Consider the following 7,770-nt stretch of genomic DNA (forward strand, 5'->3'; position numbering starts at 1 on the left):
GGGTTGTTCTGGTAAATTGACCTGGGATCAGTGCCTTGTGGCAGTAGGACTCTTACAGGGACTTAAAATTACTCCCCGCCCCTCATATCCCCTTTCTTCTTCCAGAGCTCTCCTCACCCTTCCTACTCCTCCATCGGCTGCCCTGTCTCACGACATTAAAGGGGACTGCTCTTCAGATCTTCACCTTGTCTTTACAGTTTGCCTTAGATGTCAAAGAGTTCAATCCTTTTCCTTCCTTTCCAACCCAAATATTTGAACGAAACCTTTGTTTTTGCAGGATGCACAGCTCAGAACTTATGTCCAAAGACACAAGTGAGCTGGTTAAGTTGGATAGTTTATGTTTTTTTGGGGGCAGATGGGAGCTCACTTTGTCTTACAATGTGGCAAGTCCTATTCTCTCTATGATTTATACGCCCTTAAATACATACACACACACTCTTGCTATAAAGAGGCCATACAATTGTTTTGTCAGTGGTCATAAAGACAATGTTAGGAACATCTGGAGGCCGCTAATCACCCCTGAAATCCCCCTGGACACACACTAACCCTGAAATCCCCCCAGAAACACACTTTAATGAGCAATAATGCCACCACAATGGCAGTCCCACCTTCTGTATTTTAATCCTAGCTCGTGTGTTTGTCAATTTGTGTGCGTGCGTGTGTGTGTGTGTACAGTACACTGATCTGAGTACCCATATGCTGGCTCCTTTGAACCCATTAATCATGGATTGGGGGAAAAAAAAACATACAGGATTGAACAGGATTATTCCAGAGCAGTTGCTGAAAAGTATTAACTTAGTACTACTCTTCAAAAGATCATATTTGTATAAGGTCAGAGAGATCACAAGCAGTGGAGCCCTGAGCTGGAGACAAAGAGGTGGGAGGCTGAGTGTGCATATATTACTGTTGAGAAAGAGAAAGAGAGAGAGAGAGCGATGATATCAAGGAGTCAAAAGAAAGATAAATATCAAGGAGGGTTTGGTTGTGAGGCAGAATGAGGAAATGCATCATAGAGCAATAGTTCACCGATACCAGGTACAAAGTGATAAGAGAAAATCGGGGTCTTTAATAACACAACACCCACACGTAGAGTTTTCACCATTACAAATCCCCTGAGTCTATAAATAGCAAGGTTCTCGGAAATTAGATTTTCACCTAGATCAGGTTAAAAACGCTCAAGTATGCCATAGCCGGATGTGTCCCTGTGTATTGTTGCCTGTGCGACTATATTTAGAAGGGTTTCCTCCACGTTGTTGAGCCTCTTCCAAAAGCAAATTCAAACCTGGATTTCCTGCTGAACTAAAGGTCAGTCATAGATTGTTTCCGTTTTTCTTTTTCTGCACAGTCACTATGACAGCGAGCACCACGTCAGCAACAATAATGCCCTCTCAGTCTATCCGCACTCCTAACTCCTGTAATCTTAACAATGCTGGGGGAGACTGGGCTCTGTAATAACAGCATTCTTACCCCCTATTGTTCACGGTTTACGCTCTCTATTTTTGGAACCGCAGCTCTTTATTTAGCCATAGTGACCCAAGTAGATTTAGCAAATCACCAAGTCTTTATTGTGTTTTTAGCGAAAGGCCAGTGATGTCATGGATGAGGTAGAGTGGCTGCGAGTAAGTAAACAGATCTGTTTGCAGCTCTCAGTGGCTATTTTTGGAATCAGGGACTCCAGTGAACTGGTGTTTTCTACCCTCAACCACTTATGACCCTTTGTTTTTCCATTTTTCAGGCACAGTTAGGAAACAAAAGATGTTTTTAATGTGAGACAGACACAACACATCTTTTGTTAGAGATGACTCAAGTGTTTCTTTCACGGCTGTGCTGCACGAGTTTACTACTATAAAACAACAAACTCCATCAACTTTCTGTGGCATCATCTCTAATCTATATTAACCAGGGGCAAGGAATTAACATGATAATAAGGATTATGTGCTTTAAATACTTTACACTTAACTAAATGCAGTTATGCAGGTGAGATGGTTGAAATTTAGTTGATAGGTTCTTAAGTTTAAGCTGATTATATTGAATGCTGTGGAGAAAAATGGTATGTGTGAGGAATCTTGGGCCCTTATTGATCTTTGTAGCTTCATAACATTTGCCTCTATTTATCTTTTCATTCTTCCCAAAGACATCAATTAACATAAAAATAATGTATAAAATAACAATGCCCCTGGTTAAGGTTTAATGATTCTGTTGACTTTACGTATTTGAAGTGTTTAACCTTTATTTAAAGGTTAAATACTGCTCAGTCCTTGCTTACTGTGATAAGCAAGAGGCTCAGTTGTGCTGGCCCCTTCATTCACTTTCATTCAGATCTGTCAAGCCTTACCGTTCTGTCACTGAGACTTTCTACCGAGCCAGCTGAGGTTAAAAGTGCTCCGCCAAACAGCAGACAGCATCGTCAAATGACATTCCCCACCCACACTTTCTTTGCGAGTTCAGGAATTCAAACCTGCTTCGAAGCAAAACCTCCCAATGTACTTGGACGTGAAAGACAAGTCACGATAAATCTAAGGCTTTAAGCAAGAGTATTACCCACATGCAAACAGCTATGATGGGGAGTCATATCAGTCCATGTCTCATTTTGTATCACGAGTAATATTGTGAAATAGAAAGGCCTTGTGTAAAGCCTCACTCTCTACTGTGCTAAGCCCCACTGCTCCAACACAAATGTCATGTTACCACACTGTTTTTTCTGTAATTGCTATTTCACTCTCATCTCTCTCTGTGGTTTTCCAGCATGTCGGAGCTCAGCATCAGCGCAGTCTGATCTATATAAGGAAACAGCTGATCAGCATGGATTTGCAAACACTACTGTTTTGAGAGCTGAGCATTTTCAGAACTGCTCATGTAGCAACATGATTTTCCCCTCTGAGGAGCAGAGCTTTCACAATGATACATCTCTTTTTCTTTCTTTTTTTTCAGAAAGGAGAAACCAAAAGCCTGTAGATCTGAGGCACGAAGCAAGCAACATGCAGCACACATGTTGCTTCGGCACGTGTACAGAAAATAAACATAACTGTCAGGAAAGACTAACATATGTCTGTGCATGACCTCATTTCCAATTAAGATTAGTCAAAGAAAAAAAATAAAGCTTACATCCTTTTGATGTGGAAACTTCTGCAAAATCTTTTGTTTGCAGAAAGTGCATGGCACGTGATTAACTTTTTAAACCACTCTAAGCAAGCGACTTTCTTTTAGAATTTGCATTACACTGCATGTTTTTATTAATGTCAAAGATACTTTGGAGAACACCTAAAATTATGATCAGTGGCTGGAAAATGTCTTTATTTAGTTCTTTATATGATCAAAAGAGAAGATCTATTGTTTTACAAATAAACATGCATTCCATTATCTGAAAGTTGTTACATATTTTATCCACAGTCAGTTACATGTACAACTTTCTTTATGCCATTCTTTGAGTTTGCACTCTATATCCAATGGAAAGAGCTTGAAGAAATAAAGGAATGCATGACTCATGTAATAGACAAATACAGTTGCAATAACATCTTATTTTGCTGAGTTAGGTCACATTATGGGTGACAGATGAATGCCCAATTTTATTCTGAATTGCATATTTCTTTAGATTCAATCTTTCAACTTTCAATGTTAGGCACATCAGTTTAAAGAAAAGTAGCAGTAGTGCAATTGAAAAAACCATGTAGTCTTTTATTTTTCTGTTGTGACAAAAATGGCACAGCCCATCATGCATAACTGAAAAAAAATCAACACTGTCAAATACAATCTATCACATAAATAAACAACTGCACATGAAGGCTCAAATCCCGGTGCCTGGAGTGCTCAGTGCAGCTGCTCTGGCTTGCCTTTGAACTACCTCAAAAGACAATTCAGCATCTAAAAGCCCCTCTTCTCTCTAATTACAGTGTCTCTGTATTATAGAGCAGGCACAGAATTCTTAGTATTCTACTTTGCCAGAGCTTTGTAAATGGTAGCATCAGAGTTGGCTTGAAACAGGAGCTGTTCTCTCTTGACTACTACGCTACTGGAGCTGCAGTAAACCCTCTTTTAAGCATGCTAATTGACCAAGGACACGTTCTTTAAAAATGTCATTCATGCAAGAAAAAGAAAATACTTTTCCAAAGAAACAGCACACGGCGCATCACTGTGACGATGTGCGTATCAATATACCTAGAAGAGAATTTACACTTTGCAAGTTTGATTGATTTGGAAAAGCCTAGTGAAGAATTGAAGATGAGTAAAGAAAGAGTGGAAAATTACAGGTGCCCATTCATCCTGACATCCAATATGCTTATATGTATTGTTTTGACTGTGACGCCTTGGGGTCTCTAAAGAGTAAGACAAAAGCATCGTGATATCCCAGGCTTCACCGGGTGGGTTTCTCCACCTTTTTCTGTTTTCCGTCTATTTACACAAAAGAGATGTAGGTTAAGATATCTGGGCCACACATAACTGTTCGACTGACCTGGTTCTACGTTCAAGCGGGTCTAGCTTTGAAATAAGCAGTCGATTTGACCTACATCCTTGGATTCGAAGATGTGCATGTGTGTCACCCAAAATAGACAGGCAGCAACAGAAGAGGTATTAGAATGAGAAAAATAGAGCAAAGTCTTGCATTCATACACATCCGGAGTGTGCAAGATGAGAGCAAGAGGCAAGTGAGTCATTCTGTAACGCCTTGTAGCGTGGATCGAAACCACTGGGAGAGCAGATTTTAAATTGATGCTTGAAACACAGGTAAAGCTATTAGTCAAACAGAATCTGATGAGAGATGGATGAAAGCGTAGGGTGCGGGATGGAGGAGAGAGAAAATATCACATAAATGCAACAATTATGAAGAGATAGTAAAAAAAAAAAAAAAGACCCATTAGGTCGTCTGTACAAGCAGCTTATTATGACCCATAGTTACGTTTTTATTGTCAAGTGACCTCAAGGGGCAGAAGAGGAAGTCAGGTAACAGTACAGTAAACAGTGCAACCAGCTCATCACATGGAGGAGGTTGGGATGGATGGATGGGTCAATAAAAGACAGGACGTTCACATGGGAGACCGCTGTTCATTTCCCGTGTGAGAACGATAGTAGTCGACGTTGTTTCTTTATCCATGACTGTTCATCAACCTGAACTGCATGTTTATTACAAATTTATTGTTAAAATTTACAGTCAATACGCGCATCAGAGTGTTTGAAGTAGTTTGCCTTGCCTTAAAATTTCAGTATCAGCTCGGCCTATTGCTGACGCAGGGATAATCATTGCACTGTAGCATCTGAGAAAAACAGTATGTGGAGGTGACATGTTGCATTCAAATTTGTTTGAATGAGTGCTGTGTTAGCTTGAATTCATTCAGACTTGATTTTTTTGAAAAACTCCCACACACGCTCATATACCTACATATTCATGCTCGGATGTGTAGGAAGTTTGAATAAGTGGCTCCGGCCTGCAGCATGTGTGTGTGTGTGTGTATGATCTTTAGTGCATGTTTTGTGCTTCAGCAGAAGTTTGTGTGTGCATATGTGTGAGTAAATCTGGGAAGGGAAAAGGAAGTGTTTCAGAGGGAAGTGGATTAACAGCAGGATACAACAGAGACACTCTAAACAGCCGTTGCACACGCCTGACTGGAGGTGAACAATACACTTGTACGTGAGAGAGAGAGAGAGAGAGAAAGAGAGAGAGAGAGAGAGAACAGATGATGGAGACTGACAAAAAGAGAAGAAAAAGATAGAAACGGAGAGAGGAAGTGACAGAGCAGTTAAAAGATTTGTCACTTATCAATGCTTTGCATCAGTTTCATCACTCATTCTGCAAGAAATCTGCACAAGTCACTCTTTTTGAATCCCAGTTTACAAAATATGTTTTTGTGCATGTTTTTATGTGTTTAAATGTAAAGACTCACACTTCACAGCAAACTAGGGCTTGATAACAGAAGTGTAACAGACTTATAAAGAGGTTCTTTACAGGATATAGTGTTTATAACCTGTCATCCTCCAAGGTTAGAGGTATTGATGTCAAAATAAAGTATAATTAGTATCTATCAGTACCTCTAAGTGAAAATGATAGAGTACCATATATCCTCAAATAAAATTGTGGTTGGTTAAAAGCTGGCTCTGTAATAATGGTTGGAGGCATGGTTGATACAAACAAAGGCCGGCCTGTCATATAATGTACATACCAGTTTAGCATCATTTACATTTCAACAGCTTTAATTTATTAACAATTCAACAATATAGTCATGCTATTTTCAACACATTGTTTTTCTGGATTACTCATCTGAAATTGCCCTTTAATCCAGCTCAGCTGTTGTTGCATATGGACCCCCTGCAAATGTTTCACAATAACAGCTGTGTTAAGAAATGAAGGTTTCTGTCCATTGAAATGCTAGATGGCCTTTAATTTGAAATGTTAACAGGAAGTGTTGAGTTTGTATTAATAGCGTAATACAGTAACTTTAACAGGGGAAAACGGAAGCGGGTCAAAACAAGGATCCCTACTTTAATAGGGCCATAACACTACTATTACTATACTATACTATAACTACTACCACTACTACTACTACTACTACTACTGCTACTACTACTACTACTACTACTACTACAATTGATTTGCAGTCTTTGCCATTCATTTTTGGTGGTGGTTAAGAAAACATGAAGCAATACCTGGAAACAAGCATCATGTTAAATTCAGTTTGTCATAAGAACATTTAGGGCTTCTCAGCACTAGCATCTGCTGTCGGTCATATGTCCTTTAAACCCACAAATCCATGCAGCATGTGGTGGTTTCCTGTCAGCGCTCAGATTATTTCCTCAATACCAATGAACTGCAGCACAGTTCATTTGAAAGGGGCCTAGAAAAACAGTCTCATTTGGGGAATGTACTGAAAATCTTTTCAATTCTCATGAAAAACTAAAATTGAAGTGAAGAGGTAATGAAGTGCAAGTGCTGTTTCAATGAGGCAGTGTGGGGCATGCACACATTTATGCATGTAGTTAAAGCCGTGTTCACACCAAAAAAACCTAATGCAGCAAATCCCACAGTGGTCGGCACACACTGTACAGAGCCAAGTTTGAATGTTAATACTAGTGAAAAATACAAAGAATGAATGTTATGCTGCCAGTATAAACACAAGAAGAAAATAGTGTCAGAAATTCCAACTTGAAAATCGATGAGAGACCAATCAACTTTGTACTCCTTCATGGCAGGGTTGTGCAACTCTGGAAAGATCATCACAGCGAGTTGGTGAGAATGAGTTGTGGGCTATGATTGACCAATGCATCACCCTGCGCAATGACATCACTGGTGTTACACCAAAATTCACCCTTCAACTTTTTTCCACGCAACACAATATTGTTTTGGAGGATTCAACTGAATGAGAAGAGCTGCATTTTTCAAGCAGATAAAATCTCAGTGCGAACGTGGCCTACGAGTAAATTTTGCAGTGAAAATCACGTGCAGTGGAAAAACCTTATCGTGTCAGAGATGCTCCTTTTTGATATCTGTGATTTACTATTCAAGTTTTCAAGGCGCACTCACCCACACAGGTATATGCATTCACACAGGTCTGTGTACACAGTGATACTATTATTAGCACCATTTTCTTTCTTCGCTTCTTTTTGCAGCAACAGGTTAAGATTAGATTCTGCTTTTGCTTAGAACTAACCAGAGAAAACCAGCTCCTACAGGAGCTACCTCTCCCCTCAATACTGTGGATTAGCTCTCAGCACTGCAGAGCACAGCCAGGACAGCGTGAATGTAGGGCAGCCAGAGAGGGAATATGTGCTACTTTAAGTGGA

The sequence above is a fragment of the Seriola lalandi genome, unplaced genomic scaffold (genome assembly GCF_002814215.2).
Source record: "Seriola lalandi dorsalis isolate HSWRI2012SDOR001 ecotype SW California unplaced genomic scaffold, Sedor1 jcf7180002054946, whole genome shotgun sequence".
NCBI lineage: Eukaryota > Metazoa > Chordata > Actinopteri > Carangiformes > Carangidae > Seriola > Seriola lalandi.